General features: G+C 50.6%; 1 protein-coding gene across 2 annotated transcripts in view; it reads left to right on the forward strand.

Annotated features, from left to right (window-relative positions):
* FBLN2 (fibulin 2) overlaps positions 1 to 25316 on the forward strand; it is a 100582-nt gene that overhangs the window by 33087 nt on the left and 42179 nt on the right. The window lies entirely within an intron of this gene.

Genomic DNA, 25316 nt, shown 5'->3' on the forward strand with positions numbered 1-25316 from the left:
CCACCTCTTCCTGTTGGTCCTGTTAACACATAAGTTGTTCTTGTCCCTACTGGGCCGTGGCTCCCACCTACTCAGAGTAGAAACCAAAGTCCTCCCTGCACAGCCTGCCCCCGTGACCTGGACCTCCTTTCCATCACCTTTGCCTTAGTCCATTTCGGGTGTTGTAACAAAAATACCGTAGAATGGGTGGCTTAAACGACACACATGTATTTCTCACAGTTCTGGAGGCTGGGAAGTCTAAGATCAAGGTGCTGGCAGATTGGGATCTGTCGAGGGCTCACTTCCTGGTTTGCAGATGGCCAGCTTCTCACTGTGTCCTCACAGGGCAGAGCAGAGGAGGACATCTGAGATGCGTCAGACAAGGAACTGGTTCTTTGGTGTTTCTTCTTATAAGGGCACTAATTCCATCATGAGGGCCCCACCCTCATCACCTCATTACCTCCCGATAGCTCCAGCTCCAAATACCATCCCATTGCGGTTAGGATTTCATGTGAATTTGGGGTGGGGGATAAACAGTCCATAGCAGCTCTCCCTCTCATCCCCTTTGCTCAGCCCCATTGGCTTCCTGTCTACACACCTTGCAGCCCCAGGGCCTTTGCACTTGCCACTTCCTCTCTTCCAGGTGCCCATGCTCTTCCAGGTGTCCATGTGGCTCACTCTTTCCCTCCGTTCAGCTCTCTGTTCAAGGTTACCTCCCTAGAGAGGCTTTCCTGGGACACCCAGCTGAAAGAACACCATGCCTTCCTCTTACTGCTGTAATTCTTCTAGCAATACTTGACATCATAGTACATAGTAACTTGCTGAACGTTGTCTCCTCTAGTAGAGTGTTAGTGCCATGTGTGGTGGGACCACATTGTCATCTTCTCTGCTGCGTCCAAGGGCCTCTAGCAGGGCCTGGCACACAACTGGTACTGCAGATGTTGGGGTGAATGAATGAGTGAGTCAATGGGGGCTCTGTGGCTAACCCCTCCTCATACTTGTTTCCCTGCCATTCCATTAGCACCTTGTAGCATCATCTCCCTTCTGATCCACCCATGTGCTCACACTGTTCCCAGCTGGCACAAGGAGGCCTCCTCCAGGAAGCCTTCCTTGAATCTTTGTCTGACCCTCCTCTCTAGCTCCATTTTCTTTCTGTGTCCCTTCTGAGAGTGTTCTGGGGACTTGTCTCAACTAGAGATCTCTTCCTACATCTGGGAGGCTGTGTCTTGTTCAGTCCCATATCATTCACTCTACAAACCTTCATTAGGTGTCAACAGTGAGCAGATGCTGATGGGCCCTGGCATGAATAGACTAGTATAGCCCTAGTTCTCCGGGAGCTGTGAGGGAGATGCCTGAGAGCTATCTGGGGGCAAGAGGGGGCTCTGGGATTTCTGTAGCATTCCCATCTATCCACCCTGCTGCCCATAGCAAGTCTCTTAACTGGCCTGGGCTCCGTTTTCCCTCCTGTCAAGTTCTGTGGGTCTTGCTGGGTATCTCCTGTGCAAAGCCTGTGCACAAGCAGTGAGGGGTGAAACTGCAAGCCGCTCCTGACCTGCAGGCCCAGAGAGTCCGCAAGTTTAGACCACTATGCGTCCAGCCTGCTTACAGTGGCTGGGTACAGAATTCACCCTTGCAGAGCACCTCCTGGGTGCCAGGTCCCATTTCTGTGACTTGAACCTCCCCACGAGCCAGGGAGGTCAGTTCCTTCTGGTTTTAAACTGAGCAGGTAGAAGTCTGCGAGGTGTGGCTCAAGGGTCCAGGTCACAGAACGGGAGGAGGTGGGCTGGGATCAGGCCAGTGGGCTTCAGGGGTTCCTGCAAGCCAGCCCCAAGCCGGTGAGGTGGGGCTGTGATGGAGTTCGTGTGTGCCCAGACGCGCAGGCCCGGCCTCACAGCGTGACGCACACAGTGTGTTTGGGCTGCAGCCTCCAGGGTTTCCAAAATAGATACAGCCCCCAACCCCCGCCCCATCTCTTGCTGCCAGAGGCCTCTCTGTGGAATCCTGGAGAATTGCTTTGTTCTCAGGATCTCTGGGTTCCCTTCCCCCCACCACGCCCCCCTGGCTTTTTCATGTGGATTTTGGAGTGTGGCCTTCGAGGGCTGCTTGTGGGTAGACGCCCCTGATTGCATGCCCCTTATCTCATCTGAAGGATGTCCTGGCAGAAGGCCCTACACACGCAAGGCCCAGAGATGAGAATTGTCAGGGCACGGACAGGCTGCTGCAGCTTTTAGTGTGCGGAGAATGGATGGTATGGAAAATTGGTGTGGGGGTTGAGGGGAAGGGGGAGCAGCTCGCTTTAATGGGACCCAGCAGCTTGGCCTTGGTCAGAGGAACAGGGCTGGCCTGCCATGCAGCACCCTCACACATCGTTTATCCCCCTACGTACCCAGTAACCACCCATCAGCCATGTAACTTCTTGTGCCTCCGTTTCTCCATCTGTAAGCAGCCGAAAAATCCTTGCTTCATGGGGCTGTTTTAAGATTAAATTAGCTAGTTCATGTCCAGTGCTTGGCAGGGAACTTAGTACTTGCTGAGTAATTAAAATATTAGCCATCATTACTCACCGTCCATTCTTCAATCCGTGCACTTCTTCAATAGATATTTAGGGAGCACCCTCTCTGTGCCCAGGGTTTGTGCGAGGGAAAAAGGCGGGCGTGACGTCTCCACATTTGGGGTCTCAGGGAGGAGGGCGTTAAGTAGATCAGCACACAGATTTATTCGTGATCATAATCCAGTGCATGCAGTGTGGGAAGGGGGTAGTGGGAGGCCTGATTGAGGGGGTGTCAGATGCCCATTTGAGCATCCTGGAAGGAAGTGAGGTCTTAGAGGCCCCTGGCTGCTGCTGACGGAGAAGCTGGGGAGGTAGCTGTGCCCAGCTCGCTGGTGGGGCCTGCTGAGAGGTGGGCCGTGGGGCCGGAAATGACCCCTATCCATGTTGCCATGGCAGCCCTGGGGCCTGGAGAAGGAGGTTTCCAGCCTTTGCCTCAGGCCTGGCTGGGGCGGGGGTCCTGTCTTTGAGCCGATCCGTGCCAGGGATCCAGGCTGCCTCTGAGCACGTCCAGATGTGCCTGATGCAAGCCACATGCCGGCTCTGCGGGCCGGGGAGCGGGCTCTGACATCTATTGTCACTCTAGGGGCTTTGTGAGGGCGGCTTCTACTGCTGGGCTGGCATGATGGAGGGGTTGGGGATCCCCCTTCACCCCCCAGGAGGGAACCCCGTGACAGGGCAGCTCGCAGGAAGTCAGAGGTTCCTGGAGCAGCTGGAGGGAGTCCCACTCCTGGAAAAGGCTCCAATACAACTTCTGTAGGCCCCAGGAATGTGGCAGAAAAGGGGGTCCCATCCTCAGGACCTCACTTAACCAGGTTGTGCAGGGCAGGGGTCTCTGAGTGCTTTGACAGAGAAGCTATTTAAGTTCAAATAACTATGTGAATTGCAGATACCATGTAGAACTGTGACTTGCGCCAGGCACCATCATAAGCACTCTGCGATTATTAACACCTTTAATCCTCAGCCACCCCTTTAGTTGACAGCAGTGAGCTCAGGCCACTTGCCCACAGACACACATGCAGTGGTGGAGCCAGGCTTCCCTCGTATGTGTTCGTGTGCTCATCCCTGACAGTCATTTCTGAGTGCCAGTGTGTGCACAGCCTGTGACAAGATAAACGAGTAATGTGGAGCCGAACCCAGCACCCTCTCTGCCCTCTGGAAGCTTCTGGTTTAGTGGGAGAGGTAAAGAACCAGTAGTCAGGCTGTGAAGTTCCTGAGCTCTGTGAGCTGTGTGTGTGTGGGGGGGGGGGGTCTGGCTCCTCCTGGGGGTCAGCGAGGCCTTCTGGGGGAAGTAGTGTTGGAGTGTGAGAGGTTGTTGATTGGGTATGGAGGGGAGCAGAGAGACGAGTGCTCTAGACAGAGTACAGCGTGTGTGCAGAGGCCCTGCAGCCTGAGGGATCCATTGGAGTGAAAGGGGCTGTGTGGCCTGTGCGAAGCAGCTGAGAGGGTTGTGGGCCAGGCCCAAGGCAAGGTGCTTAGTACTGAGATGAAGATTTGGAGCTTCGTGGGGTGCCACTGGGTGTAGAGCAAGGGGTCTTCTGATCTTATTCTTGCTGTGCAGACTCCCTCTGGGTGCAGGGAGGAGAGTGCAGGAGCAGGGTTCTCCCTGCCTCTTCCTGCAGCCCCGTCAGCCAGCTCCGGGCCTTTCCGATGTCTGTGGGTCTCCGACGGTTCCCAGAATCACCAGGCTGTGGTTCTAGAGAGCAGGAGAGTCTGTTCCCCCAGAGGATCCCTATAGACCCTGCCCTTTCCTGCCCAGTCTTGGTCTGTAGAAGATTTAAACTTGTGTGAGGTCAGGAGCCTTGAGCATGTCTGGCCTGGGAACTGCGGGAGCCAGGCTGTAATTCTGGACACCCAAGCCCCTGTGTCCTGTACAGCAGCCACACATCCTGCAGGAGCTTACCGCTCCTGGGCCCTGCGAGGGAGAGGTTGCCCTCGGGGACCTCCAGCCTGCTTGGCAGCAGAGCGCTGTGGAGAGCTTACAGCTGGGCCCAGTGACCCTTGCCTTCCACACGTCTAATCATGGGATTTGAAGTGGGCATCTGACTCTGCTCCGGCTGCACAGGGGCCTGTTGGGAGCAGCCAGGAGTCGCACGGGGAGATGAGAGGCCTGGGCTTCCGCCAGCCCCTGCAGGGCCCCACTGGTTATGTCGCCGGCAGCCTGCGACATACTCCTCTGAGCCCGTGGCCTCCGTGAAATGGTGTGCTTAGCACCCGCGGTTGTAGTAAGGACTGACACCTCCGGAGCGGGGCTGTGTGCGGGGAGAATGCGGCCAGCGTCGGACCCACCTCTGCCTGCTCTCTTGCTAAAATGGTCCACGCACCTCTCGTCTGTCCACCTGTTAGCTTATTTCTGCAAAGCGTGTTGGTAAGCACTAGAATTGTGTTACAATATGTAGAAATTGGAAAATGTCACATAAATTTCAGCTTAGTGGCTTTTGTTGAAAATGGGCAATTGTGGGCACACTAGGCCCATGTCCCGTAGGCTGACATCGGGGGAGCTGAGAAGACTCTGCTATTCAGACTGGGCGCTCTGCACTTCCTCGGCCAGCTCTCCGCAGCTTTGTTGCTGGCCTGGCCCTGGTCGGCAGTGGGCTTGGGTCCTCTGCTGGGGACACCTGTCAGAGCATAAGAGTTTCATCCTGTGGCAAGCTTGAGAGATTCTGTGTCGTCATTCTATTTTATGGAAGAGAAACCGGAAGGGGCTTTTGCAGAGGTCATAGTGTAGCTAGTAGGGGACCTCAGTCTTCCAGTAGAGGGTGGGCCCATGGCCCTGTGGGAGACCTGGGAGCAGCAGTGGGTCTGTGGCCTGGAGCCAAGCCCTCCCTGTGCTTGCCTCCTGGAGCATATGACTGTGCCAGGCACTTGGAGGAGAGTGGAGCGCTCATAGCTGCTCCCCACAGAGAGGGTCTGGCCAAGCCCGGCCTTCGGTGGGTCTCTTTATTTTAACTTTGAAAACTGTTTCCTCATTTCTTTCCAAACAGATTTAATGAGATATTATTCGTGTATCACAAAGTCCCCCTGTACAATTCGGCAATTTTTAGCACAGTTGTGTAAATATCACCAGAATCTACTTTTAGAATATTTTCATCACCCCAGAAAGAAATCCCACAGCGAGTACCAGCCACTTCCCACTGCTTCCTTCTCCCGGCGCCCAGAAACGATCAATCTACTGTCTGTCTCTATGGATTTGCATATTCCAGACGTTCCTGGACGTGGAGTCATACAATATGTGGCCTTTTGGGACTGTCTTCTATCACGTGGCATAAAGCCTTCAGGGTCCATCCGTGTCATAGCATGTGTCAGTTAGTTCTTCATGCCTTGTTATGGCTGAATAGCATCCCGTTCTGTTTATTGGCTCATCCGACCATGGACTTGTGTTTCCACCTTTTAGCTATTGTGAGTACTGCTGCTGTTAATACTCATGTACATATTTTGTGTGGACGTATGTTTTCATATCTGTTGGAAATATACTTAGGAATAGAATTGCTGGATTGTGTGTTAACTCCATGTTTAACCGTCAGATGAACGGCCACACTGTTCTCCACAGTGGCTGCACCATTTTGCTTTCCTTCTAAAAATGCAGGGGGTCCCAGTTTCTCCAGTTTCTCCATGTCCTCACCAACACGTGTTATTGTCTGTCCTCTTGAGTGTAGCCATCCGAGTGAGTGTGAGGTGGTTCTCACTGTGATTTGACTTGCATTTCCCCAATGACCAAGCATGTTCATCATCTTCTCATGAGCTTATTTAGAAAATTCTAGAAAACACTAAATACACAAGTACATTCCATTAGCCGTTGGTATGATGACATCATCACAATGTCATGTAGTCTGGAAAACTCCTCTGTATACGTGTGGTTGAAAGAGCATAAGAAGGTAACTAACACAGTGTTATGAAAATCGTGTTACCCTCGGGCTCCCTGAAAAGGTCTCAGGGACCCTGCAGGGCCCAGGACCACACTTGGGATCCACTGGTTAATACAACTACAAGAATGTGGGCTGTGCACACACCTTTCACAAGTACTGGCCTGTTATGCACAGCGTTCTGCCCTGTGCTTCGGTCCTGTTGGCCACCTGTCGTGGAGCGTTCCCTGTCAGCGTGTGGAGAGTTCCCTCAGCAGCCAGTGCTCCGCCGTGTGGACGGTCCACCTTCTGTTTAGGGGTCCCGGTTGATGGCTGTTCAGGTCGTTGCCAGGCTTTTGCTCTGAGAAGCAGTGCTGCAGTGCAGACCTGTGCCGTGCCCCCAGGTGGAGTGGGGGTCATTGTGCGTGTGCATTTGTGCATTTTGTAAACTGTTTATTGAAGTATAATACGTAGAACCTAGCAGAAGCATAAAACCCAATCATACATTTTCACAAATGAACACACCTGTGTAACCATCACTCAGCTCATGAAACATCACAAGACAACCCAGGTCCCCTCTCAGTGCCTGTCCCTTGGAGCCACTGTCCCAACTTCTAACAGTCCCACTCTCAGACTTTTATAAATGGAGCCATACAGTCGGTTTCTTTGACATCTGGCTTTTTGCGCCAGACATAAAAGAGCACTTTTGAAGTTCACAGAGGTGCATGTATCGTGGTTGGTCCTTTGCATTGCTGAGAGGTGCTCTCGTATGATTGGGCCCAGTTTGGCCGTTCATTCTCCTGTTAGGAAGAGTTGTCGCGCACTTGCTTAGACCAATCTTTTGATGACCAGCTGCATGTGTTTCTTTTGGGGCGTGCTGGCCGGCGTGTGCTTAGCTTTAGAAGACACAGAATGCATGTTTATAACCCTGGTAGATGTCACCTTGTCCTCCCTTGATGGCGTGTCCATTTTTACTTACACCTGCAGTGTACAAAAATGCCTGGTTCCCCAATTTATTCAATAAATATTTAGTGCCCATCATACTGTCTTGGCTGCTGGGGATACAGCAGTGATCAAAACAGGTGTCCATCCCTCATGCGGCTCCCATTCTGTGTGGGGGGGTGGCACACAGTCACAGGAACACGTCAGATCTTTGCTGCGTGGTGAAAAGCACTAAGCAGAGGAGTGAGCAGGGTGCTACACGTATAGTGTCTCCACGGGGCCAGTCTGGGAAGTGGAAGCTGGTGTCTTGCTGTGGTTTCCACACGTGCTTCGCTGTCCCCCTGCCTGGTCCAAGGGCTCCCCAGCAAGTCTGACCACTCTCCCAGCAACACTGAGTGACGAGGGTGTGGGGTGACGTTTCTGCCGCTGTCACCACACTGGTGGTGTCAGTCCTTCCTGCTGGGGACACACCTTGGTCAGGATGTGAATGATCTCTTGCCACAATGATGTGTGTGGCGAACAACCACAGAACCTCTGCAGCGCGTGTAATAAACATTTGTTATCGCTCCCAAGTCCACGGGCCAGCCAGGCTGTGCTGTGCTGGACCAGGCTGATGTCAGCTGGGCTCACCCTGTGAGTGTCCTTATTAAATCAGCTGGCAGCTGAGCTGGGGCTGGCTCGTCTGGAATGGCCTCTGCCGGATGGCTTATCTCTGCTCCACGTGCTCTCTCATCCTCCAGTGGGTGAGCCCCGGCTTGTTCTCGTCCAGAAACAGGGCGCCAAGTGACACGTTAGAAGCGTGCAAGAATTAGTGGGCCTAGGCTCGGAAATAGCAGAACTGCTGCTTTTGCCACATTCCATTGTCAGCCAGTCGGGGCCAGCCCAGGCTCAGGGCTTCCTGCTGCTGGTAGTTGCTATAAACTTGCGTTGCAAAGAGTGTGGATAAAGGAAGGGAAGAGAGTTGGGGCAATCAGTGCAGCAAATCGACCCCAGACCCCGGGTCGGGTACTCTACATACCCTGTCTCACTTGTCCCCAAATGACCTTACAATGAGTTCGTTCCTACCAAGGGCTGAAAAATGTGCCTGGCCCATAGCCCAGCAGCGAGTAAGCTCTGAACCCAGGTCTGTCAGTGTTTAAGGCATCTCCGATTTCCTGCTTACCTGCTTAGGTAGGTCTGGTACAAGGCTCTCGAGGTTATGGGCTGGCTCTGTCCCTCACTAGTTGTATGACCTTAGGCCTCAGTTTTCTCATCTATAAGATGGGCTTACCAAGGGCTCTCTCCTAGAGCTGTGTTCTCAGTTGGAAAGAAGTGGTGTTGGGCACGAGGTGCTGGGCATAGTTAGGCTGCACTCGCAGCTGGTGTTCTGGGTGCTGTGATTCCAGCCCTGGGGGCTGTGCTGTGTGGGCAGCGGCCTCTGAGCGCTGGCCTGGCCTCCTCCTGTTCACACACCAAGCCTGAGGCAGCAGAAGCGGCTCTCCTGGTGAACCAAGCCCCTTTGGTCTTCCTCACCCTGAGCCTTCCGGAACATTGTGTTCTCAGTGAACTGGAGCTCAGCGGTCTGTGCTGTGGGTTTCCCTGAGGCCAGTATCAACAGTGTCAGCGACATCTGCTTGCTGGCACCTTCCCCAAGCTGGCCATGGGGTTCTTTGTCCTGTAGCGTCTGAGGCTTTGAGTGGGAGACTTCTACCTGACTGAGGTCAGCATTTCATGGGCTGGGGATCTGCTGAAACCTCCTGGTCCACTCCAGGGTCCTTGCACTGGGAAAGCGGGAGAGGGGTTGAGTCGTGCTAGGGATGACCCACTGGGTCCTCAGAGGGTGTATCCGTGGGTGTGAGTCCTGCCTCTGCCATCACTGGCTGGTGACCTCAGACGATTGACTCACCTTCTCTGAGCCTCAGTTTCTGCCTCTGTAAAATGGGAGAGTAATCCCTCACCACCCCTCAGGATTACTGAGAGGAATAGGAGAGAGAGTATTGGTCAGCACAGAGTGGCTGCTGGGGGCTCTGCATCCCCTTCTTTCCCCTGCTGGAGGGCCACTGTTCTCTGGGAGGTGGGCGGATGGATTTGTGTTTTTGTTTAAGTGAACAGATGTGTGTCTTTTCTGGTGGCCAGGAGTTGTCCCCTCTAGTGAAAAAGCAAAGGGGTCAGGCCTAGTGGGATGGCTGGGGGGTTCAGCTCCCAGATCCTGCTCCCCACTCTGCCTCTGTCCCTGCAGCTGCCTCTAGTGCAGCACATTGTTCCTCCCTGGCTGTCCCCTCCCTGCCCTATGCTTCTGTTTCAGCTCTGCCAACTGCGTCAGCACACGCCCAAGTCCTGAGATCTTTCCTTCAGCGGCACAGCCTGGCCCTCAGGCTGCCCTCTCAGAGTTGGGGAGGGCACTTTCTGCGGGTCCGCATGAGACGCCCTGTCAACCTTTTCCTTCCCCCCATGGGTTCGACCTATGTGGGGAGGGTTTATTACATGGCAAGCGCTGTGCTCATCCCTGAGTGTGTATTGGTACATTAAGTCTCGTGCTACCTGTATGACAGGGGACGCTCAGAATGCCCATTTTAGAGACGAGGTAACTGAGGCACAGGGAAGTTAAGTGAATTGCCCAGGGTCACTGAACGCAATGAAGCAGATGTCTGCTAAGCGCTGACTCTGCTGAGCACAGAGAGCACACAGGACCTCAGGGGGAGGGGTATGGGGGAGAGAGTGACAGGTCTCAGGTATGTGGATGAAGAGTCTCGTCTCACCTCTAGTCGTCACCCTCTCACCTACCCCACTCACTCATTCATGATGCGTGTGTGGACCACGCTGTGTCAGGTGTCAGGGACCCAGTGGAGTCCAGAAAGGCGAAGATCAGCTCCTCTCCGGCCCAGGATGGATGGACCTGCTGTACGGAGCAGGCCTTTGCAGTGCACGTGGTGAGGGAGCCACTGGCTGCGGGGTGGGCCCGTGGGGACCAGACAGTGTCTTGATCGTAGGGTCAGGTGCTCTCAAGCTGGGGCAGCGGAGGCCCAGCGTGGCCCATAACTTGGGATCTTCCAAAAGAAGGCTGAGATCTTTAATTTTGTTTGGAAGCTCCAATTTGTAAATGTGGACAACAAATTCAGATGTATTAGAGTTCCAGTAAAGCCCACAGTGGGCCCAGTTTGCTACTACAATCTAGACTCACAGAGTGCCAACTTGTCCTGCCCCTTCCCACTGCTGACGACAGCGACTACACAGAGGCCTGGGGTGGGGGGGCTGGCCAGAGACTCACAGCAAGCTCAGAAAACGGGGTCCCTGGTGTCCTGATCCCAGCCCAGTGCTCTTTCCTCCCACACGGCCCTCCTGGTGGAGCCAGTGTGCAGGAAATAGGTTGCACGTGCAAAGGGCGACTGAAGAGGGGGTGTTAGGGCACAGTTAGGGGACCAGCAGGGCACACTGCAGCACCTGTCCTAGCAGCCGTGGGAGCTGTCACTCCAGACCTGAAGGAGAACCTGGCGAGATCTGAGGCCCTGGGAGGAGCAGTGGCCTTAGGCAGAGGTGACCGTGCCTGGGTGAGGAGCTGTGCTGCAGTCCCTCCAGGTCAGACTTTGTCAGCCAGGAGCAGAGCAGAAGGGGCATCTGGGATAGAAAGGGGCAAGCAGCAGGTTTGGGGGAGGGTGGCCATACAGGTGCTGCTGGCTGGGGATCAGAATCCCCTGAAGACACCACCCCCCAGGCTTGGTGTGGTGTGTGCTTCCCGAGATGGGCAGCCCCAGGGTAGTCAGCCAGGCCTACCCGTGGTCTCCTGAAGGTGCTGGAGCCAGCTGCCGACACCCACATGGAGACACCGTGGGAATGTGCGTTTGGAACACAGGACAGAGGTCTGGGCTGGAGGTGGACACCCAATCAGAGGACAGCTAGGGCCCACTTGGCAGATGGGTAAACACCTGAGCAAGGTCTCGTGATTCCTTATCCATTACCACATGGGCCCTGAAGACTGGATGCCGGAACGGAGAGGCCAGGGGTCTTTCCTGAGCTTGCTCAGCCAATGGGAGGCAACGCAAGGCTCTCTGACTTGCTGGCTCTGTGCTCCCACCTATGCCCAGTTGTTGTTAACCTGTTTCTCCTGGGCCCCTCTGCTCCACTTTGAACAGTCACCAGTCACTCTGCAGGCTGCAGGGGGAGCAAGACAAAGTATGGAGGTGTTTGGGGGTGGTGAAGAGACGTGGTCAAGGGCTAGTGGGGTGGGGGCCGAATGGGCTAAGGTCCCAAGTATGTGGGTGAAGAGACATGGAACCTTGACGGGCGCAGTCACTGGGGATTGGTCCTGGAAGGGCCCTGCCTGGCCCCGTGGCTTCCCATTTAAAAACACTAGGAGCCTGAGGTCACAGACTTGTGGGCCCCATGCCCTCACCAGCGCAGCCCCTCTGCCTCACAGAGCCTTGTCGGGGGGTTGCTCGGGTGCTTGCTGCCTCTTCTCTAGGCAGGGTTTCTTGTCTACACCATTAGGGCAGCATGGTCACCTGGGACCTTGCAGGAAACCACGCTGGTGCCCTGCTTCCTGTTTGCCTCTCAGAGGAGAGACACCCACCTAGTTTTTTACATGACATTGTATTTTTTACCAGTCACTATTAAGGTAAAAATCAAGTTATGTTTACATTTCTCTTATTGTAAATACTGGCTCGGGAAAACCAAAATTGCTGTATAGTAAACAGTCTTTTCTTATTAAACTGATGTATGATGGACTGGTAATTAAATTAAATTGTCTGGAAAGAACAATAAAATAGAAGTAAATCTCTTATTAGATTCATGTGTAAAACAAAATGCTCCTCCAAGAACCAGAATTCCATCAAACTCCGGTTTGAGTGTAACTATAATCTCTTAGGCAGCAGCAGTTTCTTAAACTAATAATGAAAGAGATATAATTCACAGTCCCTTTTTGAGGAGGAACAGGACACACCCCATGAGTCTTGGTGAAGTTCTGGAAGTCCATACAGTTGGTTTGTTTGAAGTTTGAGTTACATTGGCAGGGCCTCGGAGGGGTCCCCAAAGTCTCTTCTGGGAACATGGGAGGGCGAGGGGGCCACCTGGGGCCACCATGAACCTCAGTAGGTGCAGAACATGGTTAGAAGTGTAGAGAGAGACTGCATGGAGGAGTCAGCGCTTTTCTTTTAGATGAAGGCCACCAGCTGGTGAGCACCCACCCTTGCTCACGTGCTCTGTTTTAGAAAGATGCTTGCAGTGTTCTGATTCTATAGCCATCTTTCCGTGATGGGTTCACTGTTTGGATGCGAGCTGTCCACTCCTGCCTGTGTCCAAGTATTTAGAACTGTTCTGTCTGTTCTGGGAAAGTTCTTTCCTCCTCTGGGATGGGGCTGGTCCTGTTTAGCTTTTGCCTCCAGGTTCCATTTTTCTGGTGACTCTTTTTAAGGGCAGAATCGTCTAAAAATGATGCCAGTTCCACACACTCCTTTTGAATAGAGCTAAGCTTGTCAAGAATCTTTGCATTGTTCGTGATAAGGGCAGCCCATTCTTATGCAATCTACTTTTCTCTCTTTGCATGGAGTCAGCTTCTCATTGACTGTACAAGTCTGAACAGAATTAGCCATTAAAATGCCGACGGTAGGCACCCACGCACCACCTGCTTCGCGGGAGGCTATGGAGGGTACGGTCTGTCCACAGGTCATCCGGCCACTCAGCTCCCACCTCCCAAAGCTTCCCAAGGTCCAGCCTGAAGCCAAGTATTGTGGGGCCTCAGAACCCCAATATGTGGTCCAAGCCCACCATGACATCCCCCATAACCGTGGCTCCACCAGCCACGACACACTAACATCTCAGGGTTCCACTTGGAACCCCAACTCACACCAGGCATCTGGGACAGACCCTCAGTGAGGCCGCTCTGGGGGGAAGGGGCTCAGGGAATACATGGGACAATTAGTCCCATAATTGTCCAAGCTCACTCTTCTTTCTCTCTCATCTGAGATGAAGTACGTGTGTGTGTACTGCCCGTGTGTGCTTGTGTGATGGAAACACTTCAATCCTGACACTGTATGTTGCAAGTCCAAAAACTGAAGTCCTCCTCCTGTATTGCCACATACTACGATGCCACGCCAATCACCAGTCCCGATGCCATCTCATACTCAGGCCATATTCGTTTTCCTCTGCTTGTCCCACAGTGTATTGGGTATAGCTCAGTTTGTAAAGTAATATCTAATCGATGATTAAACGTTACTTGGTTTATATTTGGTGATTATATCTCGTGAGTTTCCTTCTTTCTAAAAGTCATGTTGAAGTATACCATAGATACTCGTGAGTATCATTTAGTGTAGATTAATATAATACTCCATTATTTTTGTATTTTATATATATATATTTTTTTATTTTAAAATTTTAATTTTATTGGGTAACAGTGTGTTTCTCCAGGGCCCATCAGCTCCAAGTCATTGTCCTTCTATCTAGTTGTGGAGGGCGCAGCTCAGCTCCAAGTCCAGTTGCTGCTTTCAATCCAGTTGCGGGGGGCACAGCCCACCATCCCATGCGGGAATCAAAATGGCTCGTGCTCTAACCAGCTGAGCCATCCAGCCGCCCTCTGGAAGCTCAGCAGCAGCTCATTGTCTTCAGTCCAGTTGTGGAGGGCACAGCTCACTGGCCCATGGGGATTCGAACCAGCAACCTTGTTAAGCACACACGCTCTAACCAACTAAGCTGACCAGCCACCCTATTATGTTTTTTATAAAGTATAATGTATAGACAGTAAAGCGCACGAGTCTTCATAGAGCAGCTCAGTGGATTTTCACACAGTGTAACCCAGGCAGCTCCTCCCAATCAAGATAAAAACATGTCAAACATTCGAGAATTGTCCCTCAGTCAGTCTGCCCTTTCTACCCCACGGAAACCACACGCTGACTTCTACCACCATCAGTTATTCTTACCTGTTCATAAATTATGTCATGGGAACCAGACAGTATGATTTTGCTTGTGTTTAGCTTCTTTGGTACAGGATAATGTGTCTGAGATTCACTCATGTTGTATGTACCAGTAGTTCATTTTTAAAAATTGTTTTTCATTGTTCCATTGCAGGAATAAATCGTAATTTTATCTGTTCTCATGTGGAGGGCTTTTTGGGCTGCTCAGTTTTTGGCTAAGAATACAGTTGCTGTGAACATTCAGAAAGTATGAGCCTTTAGTCATTCTTTTTTTTAAAAAAAGATTTTATTGGGGAAGGGGAACAGGACTTTATTGGGGAACAGTGTGTACTCCCAGTTCTTATTCCAAGTCAAGTTGCTGTCCTTTCAGCCTTAGTTGTGGAGGGCGCAGCTCAGCTCCAGGTCTAGTTGCCGTTGCTAGTTGCAGGGGGCACAGCCCACCATCCCTTGCAGGAGTCGAACCGTCAACCTTGTGGTTGAGAGCCTGTGCTCCAACCAACTGAGCCATCTGGCCACCTGGGAGCTCAGCGGCAGCTCATTGACTTCATTCTAGTTACGGGAGGCGCAGCTCACTGGCCCATGTTGGAATTGAACCGGCAGCCCCGTTGCCCAGAGCTTGCGTTCTAACCAACTGAGCCCCCAGGCGGCCCTAGCCGTTCGTTTTTGTTGGTATATATCTAGGAGTGGGATTACTGCATCAAAGGATTGGTTAGCATTAGCAGATACTGTCGGACAGTTTTTCGATGTGTATTCCCAGCTCACATCCCCACCAGCAAGGAGTAGGCTTTCAGTTGTTCCACACCTTTGCCGACACTAGATGCCATGTGTTTTCCTTTTAGCCAATAGGGTGGATCTGTCTTGGTACCTCATTATGGTTTTAGTTTGCATTGCCTTGTAACTTCTGGTGCTGAGCACATTTTCATATTACTGTAGGCCATTTTTTTTGGTCATTTGCCCATTTTTAAATTGAGTTTCTTTGTCTTGCTGCCTGATTCATAGGAGTATTTTATGTGTTCTGATCATGCATCTTTTTTTTGGGTCACAAGTACCTTGTCTCATTCTGTGAGTTTTCTTTCCACTCTCTTAATGATGTTTTCTGATGAGTACATTGCAAATACTATCTTCTGAGGAGCACAGATTTCTAATTTTAATGAAATATAATTTATTGATCTTTTATGTTAGCACATTTTGTGTGTGTGTGTTTTTTTAAAGAAAATCCTGTCTACCCAGAGTAATGGAGATATTTTTCTATGTACTAGACATTTTAACTTGTTTCATTTTTCACATTAGATCACATTTAGATTTGTTTCTTTGGATGGTGTGAGTAGTAGTCAAAATTCATTGTTTTTCCAAATGGATGTTCATTTGACCCGACACCAGCTGTTGAAAGGGACCGCTTTCCCCACTGTGCCGTCATTTGTCAGGGATCAGGTGACTGTATGAGTGTGTCTATTTCCGTCCTCTCTTTGCTGTTCTGTTGTTTTGCTGATTATCTTTGCACCCTGTCTCCACTTACTGTAGCTCTGTAGTGATTTTTGATATCTGGTAGTGAGAGTTCACCAGTTTTGTTCTTTTAAAAGATCATTTTGGCTATTCTAGGTCCTTTGCATTTCCAATTTCTACATTTAAGAAGCCTGCTAGGATTTTTAAATTGGTATTATGTTTACTCTGTAGATCAATTTTGGGAGAATTGACATCTTAACAATATTACGTTTCTAATGCATAAACATGGTATATCCCTCGATTTATTCTTTGATTTCTTTGATTTCTTTGAGCAGTTTTTTTTATAGTTTTGATGATAGAGGTCTTACACATATTTATTAGATCTGTTCTTAGCTAATTGCTTGTGGCTGGTGTTAGTTTTGTAACCACTGTGGGTCAGCAGTTGGTCTGGGCTCTCCCGACCTGGGCCTTGCTTGTGTGATGGCAGCTGGGCTCACTTATGTATGTGCACCCGGTGGCCCCACTGCAGACGGCCTCGCCAGCATGGTTTGTTTCTGCTCCATCTGGTCTCGTCGTCCAGCAGGTTAGCCCTGGTTTCTTCACGTCTTGGCAGGGTCCCAGGATAGAGCAGAGGTGTCACTTTTATCCTGTTGTCACCTGTTGTCAGCTATCCGGAGGTGTCACCTGTTATCCAAAGCAACGTACTCGTGAGGGAGCCCAGATTCAGGGCATGGGGAAATAGATGCCACCTCTCTGCAAAGAATAGTGGCTATTTTTGCTGTCCTCATGGGTAGGATGGCAGAATTCACACTGTATTTACCACCTACCTCTGAGGTGTTGAATCCTTATTAATGTCCTTCACATATTTGCTAGCCAGGTATGGCTGAAGTGAACCCAATGCCCACATGACAGAAAGCTCATTGAAATATTTTCAAGTCAGTTTCAGAAGGGTAACAGCCTGGGCTTTGGGGACAAGCAGAGTTGAGTTCTGATCTTGGTTCTGTCCCTTCCCTCACCTTTAAAAGAAAATAATGATCCCTAACTTGTGGGCTTGTTGGGAGAATTGTGAGGTACCATCCTTGGAAGTCCCCATCAGGAGCTACAATAAAGAGCTCTGCGGGCTCTGCCCCTGCCTGGGGGCTGGCACCTTGGGCTGTGGAGCTGAAGATCGGGCTTGTTTCCAGGTAATGGTGGGTAGGGGAGGCAGAGTGACTGCAGGGCCCGGGATCTGCGACTCTGGCCCTGTACAGGATGGAGGGGCAGTGTTGGGAGTGGGAGTGGGCTTGGGGAGGGGGCCTGAGGAGTGGGACCTCGCGTCCCTTGTGATCGCTGATACAGAGCGAGGAACTGGAACTTCCCCTTTCTCCCCCTTCCTTGCTGCCTTGGCAGCTCTGCTCAGGAACTGGCACTGTGCAGCACACAGCCTGCAGTAGCCCCTGCCCTGCCCCTGCCAGTGTGTGTGGTCTGGGGCAGGTGGTGCCTCCTTCCGGGCTGTCGCCTACTCATCTGTAAAGCGTGGGTGGGTTAGGACCTTCCTAGAGCTGGAGGGAAGATGCAGTGGGTGCAAGCTTGGGCTCGGCAGGCAGCTCGGCCAGGCCCGGGCAGAGATCCGGCTGGTCATTGAGAGTCGCCGAGTGCCTCTTTGGCCAGGCTGCGTGGGAGCAAGTGGGCCAGGTGCTGACTTGGGTGTGGGTGGGCAGGCAGTCGGAAACAGGTGATGGGGAGGTGCTGGAAAGGGCAGGGGAGGCTGCGGCCGCCCGACCCGGGGGTTGAGGAAGGCGTCTCTAAGGGGCTGAAGTGGTGGGTGGCCCTGGTGGGTGGGCTGTGCCCAGCAGCTCCGGCCGTTTTTCTGCACGCCATTTGTGCCTGATCCTGGGGCAGGTAACAGAGCTCCAGAACTGTCGTTGTCAGAGGACTGCAGGTGCTTCCTAACAGCCCTGCCTGCCCTCCCTGCAGGCTGCTGGGAGCATCAGCGGCAGTATTCTCGGGGCTGTTTGCTCAGCAGCAGGCATCCTGCCCAAAGGCACCTCCGGCCCAGATGGCCTGCTCATCACCCTCTTGCCAGGTGTAGACATTTTTCTGCAGCATTCCCAAATCCACAATTCTATTTTTAAATGTATTTTTCAATTATAATTTACATATAATATTGTATCGGTTCCGGGTATACAACATAGTGATTTAGACATTTACAGTGATTTATCAGGATAAAGAGATCACCCTGATAAATCTAATACCCATTTGATACCATACATAGTTATTACAGTATTACTGACTCTATTTCTTATGCTGCACTATCCCCTATGACTATTTTTTAAATAGCAATTTATGCTTCTTAATCCCACAGATCTTTAGGGCTTTAATGTCTGGCAGAAGGCACTGTCTGGAGGGGTCACAATCTGTGGGCTGGATGGTTCAGGACACCCATTGTCCTGTAATCAAAGGCTGTTAGCATCTCCCGAGTCTCGGAATCTTTGTAACAGAGCTTGTCTTGAATGGGTGGTACCTGCATATGATAAGCAACACACAGAAGTACAAAAGGGGGAAACAGTGGCATGTCAGTTTGCTTCCTCCCTCCCCAGGGCCGGGTCCACCCCCAAGGGAACCCCTGCGACCACTTACTTGGTTCTGCTTCCAGAAATACTCCACGTATACCCACACATCTCTTTAAAAACGATAAAATACGTGCTATTCAGCTTGGACCCGTTTCTTCTTAATTCTTCATAGAACATTCAGAAATTGTCTTATACAAGTGCATGAAGAGCTAAGTCTTTTAAGCACCTGCATAAGATTGGGTGGATATAACATCAGTTATGTAATCACTGCCCTACTGATGGGGTTTTGGTCATTTCTGGACCTTTGCTCTTGGCTATGGCAAGCATCTGTGACATGCGTGTTTGTGCCCACGGGGGTGTCTGTCAGCAGATTAGGTTTCTAGAAGGGGAACTGCTGGTTCACTTTTTTTTTTAATACAGCAATGTGTTACTTTCTTTTTATTGTGATAAAATGTAATCATTTTAAAGTATCCAGTTCAGTGGCATTAAATACATTCACATTGTTGCACAACCATCACCACCACCCCCTCACAGAACTGTTTCATCTCCCCACACTGAAACTTGGTCCCCATTAAACACTGACTTCCCCTCCTCCTCCCCTCCAGTCCCTGGGAACCTCTGTTCTATTTTCTGTCTATATGAATTTGCCTATTCTAGGAACCCCATGTAAATGGAATCATATAATATTTGTCTTTTTGTGTCTGTCTCATGTCACTTTTTGGGTCACATTTTTAAAGACACTTTTAGTTTTCAGTCTTAGAATTTTCTAATCATACTACCTTTTTAATTAATGTCTTTTTGTGAAGTATTTGTGAATAGAAGAGCTACGGGAGTTATGGGAATAGTTAGAGAAGCATTTAAAGTGGACACTCAGGAAGCACCAGCCAGTGGGGACAAAAGCTGGCCTGCCCTGAGCCCCTCCCCTCTCCGTAGTTGCCTGTGGCCGGAGTGCATTCCTTCACATCATGGCTGAGTTTCCTCTTGTCCTGTTGCTGGGCGCTTAGTCGTTTCCTGTTTGCGGCTGTTGGTGGGTCTCCAGGTGGAGACCGTGGTACCTGTTTCCCCTGGACGTGTACCTGACAATGCAGTAGATTTATAGATTAGGCTTTATAGATTTCCCACTTTATCTGATGATGCTTGCTTGCGTGCTGCTAGGGTCCTGGGGCCCTGATTCTGTGAGGCAGAGATAGCAGAGCGTTCTGAAGCCAGGACGATGCTGGCTCATGCTGCTGTTAGTCCCAGCAGGCCGGAGAAGGCCTGCTAGGCCAGGGCTGCAACTGTCACAGCAGGAGCTGGTCTCACCTGTGTGTGCAGGTCAGGATAACTGACAAGTGAGGAAGGACATGCTCCCCTGGCCTGAGCTTAGTGGACAGGAATGAAGGAGTCTGCCCAAACCCAGAGGAAAGCGGGAAATGTGAGCTTGGCCAGCTTCTGCTAAAGGGGTGGTTGTCCTATCCGTGCACATCTTTTACTTTGTCTTTGAATTAAGCAACTGGAGAATAGTTGTGTGCCAGCAGGCAGGGAGGTACTGTTTCCTGAGCACTGGTTTGCCACACACCGAGACTTTTCACCTCCCCACTTTGTGAACTGCGGGCAGAGAGGTCATTTGCCCATTTACAGACAAGAAAGTGGAAACGCAGAGGATGAGTGACTTGCTCGACCGCATTCCCAGAAGTGAGGGGGGGCCTGCTGGCCTCTGGAGTTGCAGTGTGGTGCAGCCGCGCCCATGCTCCCCTCTGAGACGGTGGACACTGCCGCATGGAGCTGGTGTGAGAGATGTGGGTGGGCCACCATTTGAATTCCTCCCCCTTATTTTTCTAAGCATGTGCCCTTGGGCAGTACAGCGTAAACTCTTAGATCTCTATTTACACGGCTAGGAAATGAAGATAAGCCTCCGACTCGGTGGTGTGATGACAGCTTACATGAGGCGATAGATATACCGGAGGCCTGGGATACCCCGTCCGGTCCCAGGTTTCATCAAGTACCGGGTCTCGTCTGGCACTCGGGACCGCGAAATGACTCAGACCCATTCTTGGCTCCTGAGACCTTCTCAGTCTGGTGGCTGAGACAAACATGTCACCTGACAGTGACACCATGGTAAAGTGTGTACCAAGTGCTAATGTGAATGAAGACAGAGGAAGCAGCTGTTTGTTCTGCCTGGAATGGAGGTGTGCTGGGTGGGGGTGCAGCAGACAGAAAAGCAAGCAGTCCCGTGGCTTAGCTCATTAAGAGTGGGTAGTTGGACATTGGGTAGTTGGACAAGTACGGGGAAGAATTCCCACTGTGGGACAGCATGTGCAAAGACACAGTGGCAGGTAAGCATGCGTGGCCAAGGTAGACGGACATGAGCCTGGGTGTGAGTGTGGGCTGTGGTGTGAAGTCCCTGCCAGGGAGGAGTGCTGCTTCCCTTTGGGTGGCCGTGGACTATAGGGCTCCCTGAGATGACTCGGGGCTTGTGAATGCCAGGGCGCTATGAGGAAAACCAAGTAGGGCGATGTCATGAGGGTTGGACTGGAAGTTAGTTTGGAGACAGAAGTCAGGTGATCCTCTCTGAGGAGGTGAGATTCCTGAAGGAGAAGGGACAGCCCTACAGAGAATGGCAGTGGAGTAGGGCACAGGGGAGGGTGGAGGATTCCATGCAGAAAATATAGTCTGTGCAAAGGCTCTGGGGCAGGGATGAGCCAGAAGAGTGGGAGAGTGAGTAAGAGAGGGGATCAGAGGGGATGAGGTTGGCAGGGCCATACCAGGCAGGTCTTTGTCAAGAAAGTGGGGACTCCTGGGGCCTGTAGACCGAGTAGAGACATGGTCTGGTTGATATTGGTGAACTGTCATTCTGGCACCATCCGGAAGATGGACTGCAGGAAGCCTAGTGGAGTGAGGGTGAGGTGGGCCGGACTAGGAGTCACTTTGGAGGTGAGCAGTGGGGATGGGTTGGAGGAGGGTGGTGAGGAATGAGGAATGGGCAGGAGGGCCCTGGGATTGACAGGAGTGCTTCACTGATACTAGGAAGACCTAGGGAAAGGTGGTTTGGGAGAAGTCAGTTGCTAAACGGATTCTGGCCATGGGAACACCAGGGAGATGCCCAGTGGTTCTCAGTTGCCCAGTGAGCAGTGGTCATTGGTTTGTTCAGCAAATACTCTGAACACCCACTCTGGGCCAGCTTTGTGTGTGTGTAGGAGACTGAGGCCAGAGTGGGATGTGCAGGAGGGGGTGAGGTGAAGAAGACACAATGAGATCGGCCAGGGTGGGGGGTGGGAGAACAGAGGCCCTAGGACTGAAACTCTGAAAGGCTGGTGCCCAGGAACTGAATAGGAACCAGAGAGACAGGGCAGGGAAGGGCACCTGGCTGGAGGGGAGGACCTCTGGGCTGAGCCTGGAAGCGTTGGGCTGGGAGGGCGTGGGTCTTCTCGTCAAGGAGATGGGCTTTGCCTGGCCCTGCCTCCTCTGTATTGGATGGTACCAGGCAGCGCCATGCTTCGCCCCATACTAGTTCCCCTCCTCCAAGTGGGTGGCCCTTCTAGCATGAGGGGTCACGGTCCCTGAGTTCCTTTTTCTGAAAAGGAGGGAAGCCAGGGTGGGAAAGGCCAGGAGAGAATGGTGGGAAGTCTGCCAAACACAGGCTGAAACCTGGCGTCTGTTCAAGGAGGGGGCTGTTCGATCCCAAGGAAAGCAGAACCACCTCTCAGGCTGGTGGTGGTTAGTTTTACAGAGTAGACCTTCCAAATCAGCTGCATCAACTCACCTGCTTGACAGCCGTGGGGAAGCGGAGGGTTGGAGAGGGGAAGGGCAGATGGAAATTGAGTCTTGGGACTTCTAAGCCCCTACCTGATCGGTCAAGTACTCATGCATATTAACTGTGAGAATCAGAGTGCTTGGACCTGTGCCTGGCCCAGGGCTAGTACCCCATTCATTTCAGCTGTTACTGTTATCCCGGTAGAGCACCCATCTCGGGTTGCCTGGCTAAGACCCAGGGATCTATTGCAATCTCCTGATCTCTGTGAGGCAGTCTTTGAGAAAGCTTAGAGAGAAAGTGTTCAGTCCAGGAAAAGAAAGGGCATTGTGATCCTGAGCTAGGCAGGAAAGGGACAGGCTGCCTGGCGGAGTGAGCTCTCCAGCACCGGAAGTATTCAAACAAAGGGGAGCCTCCCATGGGTCCCGAGTGTAATCAGAGAGGATGAACAGGGAATGGTGGCGTCACTCTCAGTGGCCACTCAGGTCCCTCTGGTAGGAGTTCTGGGCCAGGTGTGTCTGTGCCGTGCTCCATTCCCACGGTGAGCCCAACACTGCTGTCGGAAACAGGTTCTCAGTTGCCCGGTGTCTCATTGGTTCGTTCAGCAAATACTCTGAACACCCACTCTGTGCCAGCCACGTGCCAAGATAAATCAAACGCCTAGGTCTTGAAGCAGAGATTGCAGAGGAGGATACAAACTAGCAATTGTAACAGAGAGTTCATAAACAGACAGGGGGACTTCACATAGTGATGAATGCTTTGAGGAGATTTAAGTGAGTGACGTGATGAAAGGGTCAGCGGGCTGGTTGGATGTACTGTCTGTTGCCATATAGGTATTTTACACTGTTATGTGCTCAGTTGTACTGAAATTTTCCTTTTGTGTGTGGATTGTATTTCCTTCCCCCCCAGCTTTATTGCTTTTATTGAGCTATAATTGACATACAGGGTCAGACAATGAAGTTCGCAAACTTATCCTAGAAAAAGTGCTCCATCCCTCACTGCTGAATATCACTACGGTCACCTTTGAAGTGCTCCCCTTGGGAAGCTATGCACCGACGCCAGAACCTATTTTGGAGCTCTTTTTCTGGAATGGCCATCAGAGCTGTCGTCATATTACCCTTGATGTCCTGAATGTCATCAAAATGTCTTCCTTTCAATATTTCCTTTATCTTCGAGTAAAGAAAGTCACTGGGGGCCAGATCAGGTGAGTAGGGAGGGTGTTCCAATACAGTGATTTGTTTACTGGCTAAAAACTCCCTCACAGACAGTGCCGTGTGAGCTGGTGCATTGTCGTGATGCAAGAGCCATGAATTGTTGGCTAATTAACTTTTTCACGCAGTCTTTTCAGCACTTCCAAACAGTAAACTTAGTTAACTGTTTGTCTAGTTGGTACAAATTCATAATGAATAATCCCTCTGATTCAAAAAAGGTTAGCAACATCGTTGCAACCAGTTCCTGAACTTAATTGTCAGACCTCGTACAACATTATGTAAGTTTAAGGTATACAATGTAATGAACATATATGTGTGTGTGTATATATATGTGTGTATATATATGTATGTGTATATATATGTATGTGCGGGTGTGTATATGTGTGTGTATATATGTATATACATATGTGTATATACATATATACACACACATACACACTCTAATGAGTCTGGTTAAAACCTCTATCAATCCACATATTATGTTTTTTCCCTCGTGCTGAGAACACTTAAGACCTACTCTCTCAGCAACTTCCAAGTGTGCAGTACAGTATTAATTGTAGCCACTCTGCTATACATTAGATCGCCAGAACTTTTTTATCCTATCACTGGAAGTTTGTACTCTTTGACCAGCATCTCTCCATTTCCTCCACCTCCCATCTTCTGGTAACCACTAGTCTGCTCTGTTTCTACCAGTTCAGCTTTTTGAGATTCCATATATAAGTGATACCATGCAGTATTTGTCTTTCTCCGACTGACTTATTTCATTTAGCATAATGCCCTCCAGCTTCATCCATGTTGTCACAAATGACAGGATTTCCTTCTTTTGTATGGTGGAATACTATTTCATTGTATATACAGAGAGGGTGTCAAAAAAATGTGTACACATTTTAAGAAAGAAAAAAACTATTAAAATTGAAATACTCCATATATACCAATAACAAAAGATGAATGCAGGTCACGTTTGACTTCTGCAATTACAAGAGCTGCTCAAAGTGGTTCCCATCAGCGTCCAGACACTTCTGGTTACGGCGAACTACTGCCTGAGCGACATTGACCAAAGTGTCCACTTGGCACCCCTGCTACATACCACATTTTCTTTATCCAGTCATCTATTGGTGGGCTCTTAGTTGGTTTGCATGTCTTGGTTGTTGTGAATAGTGCTGTAATGAACAGGGTTGCCTGCAAGATGTGATCAAACAATATGGTGAATGCTTCAATTTAAAAAAATTGTTACAGTAAAAGACATATTGCCATTAATCCCCTTATTGTTCTTATCACTTTCTGAAGCAGTTCTGGAAGTCCTCTTGCATGAGTGTCTTTAGTTGCACTGTTGTGGCTGCCTCCATGTCTTGAATCTAGTCAAAACATTTACCTTCCATGGTCATTTTGACTTTAGGGAAGAGCCAGAAGTCGCATGGTGCCAGATCCGGTGAATAAGGTGGGTGAGGACACACCGTAATGTTTTTACTTGACAAAAATTCCTATATCAGAAGCGATGTGTGATCACAAAACATGGTGAATGCTGATGCCGAGTGCCATCCGGTGAAAAGGCAGGATCGTCAATACGGGAAGCAGCGTGTGGAACCTCAGTAACCGTGTGGGACAGGTTTCAGCTTGTTCAGTGCAGTCAGTTGGGTGTGAGCTACGGTTGAGAGAAGGTGTGTTTTAAAGTGTGCTGTAAACCATCCTCCATCGTGACAACGCTCTGTGTCACACATCGCAGACTAGGCGCTGGCATCGGTGCACAGCTTCCCAGGGGGAGTACTTCAAAGATGACTGTAGTGACATTCAGCAATGAGGTATGGAGCACTTTCTCTAGGATGAGTTGGCGAACTTAATTGTCCGACCTCTTACATTTCCACCAATAGTGTATGAAGGTTCCTTTTTCTCCACAGCCTCTCCAACACTTGTTACTATTTGTCTTGTTGATGATAGCCATTCTGACTGGGATGAGGGGATATCTCATTGTGGTTTTTATTTGCATTTCCCTCATAGTTAGTGAAGTTGAACATTTTTTCATGTACCTGTTGACCGTTTGTGTGTCTTCTTGGGAGAAGTGTCTGTTCAGGTCGTCTGCCCATTTTTTAATTGGATTGTTTTTTTATTGTTGAGTTATATGAGTTCCTTATATATTTTGGATATTAGCCCCCTGTCCAGAGGTCTTATTTGCAAATATCTTCTCCCATTC

Source organism: Rhinolophus hipposideros (assembly GCF_964194185.1).
Source record: "Rhinolophus hipposideros genome assembly, chromosome: 2".
NCBI lineage: Eukaryota > Metazoa > Chordata > Mammalia > Chiroptera > Rhinolophidae > Rhinolophus > Rhinolophus hipposideros.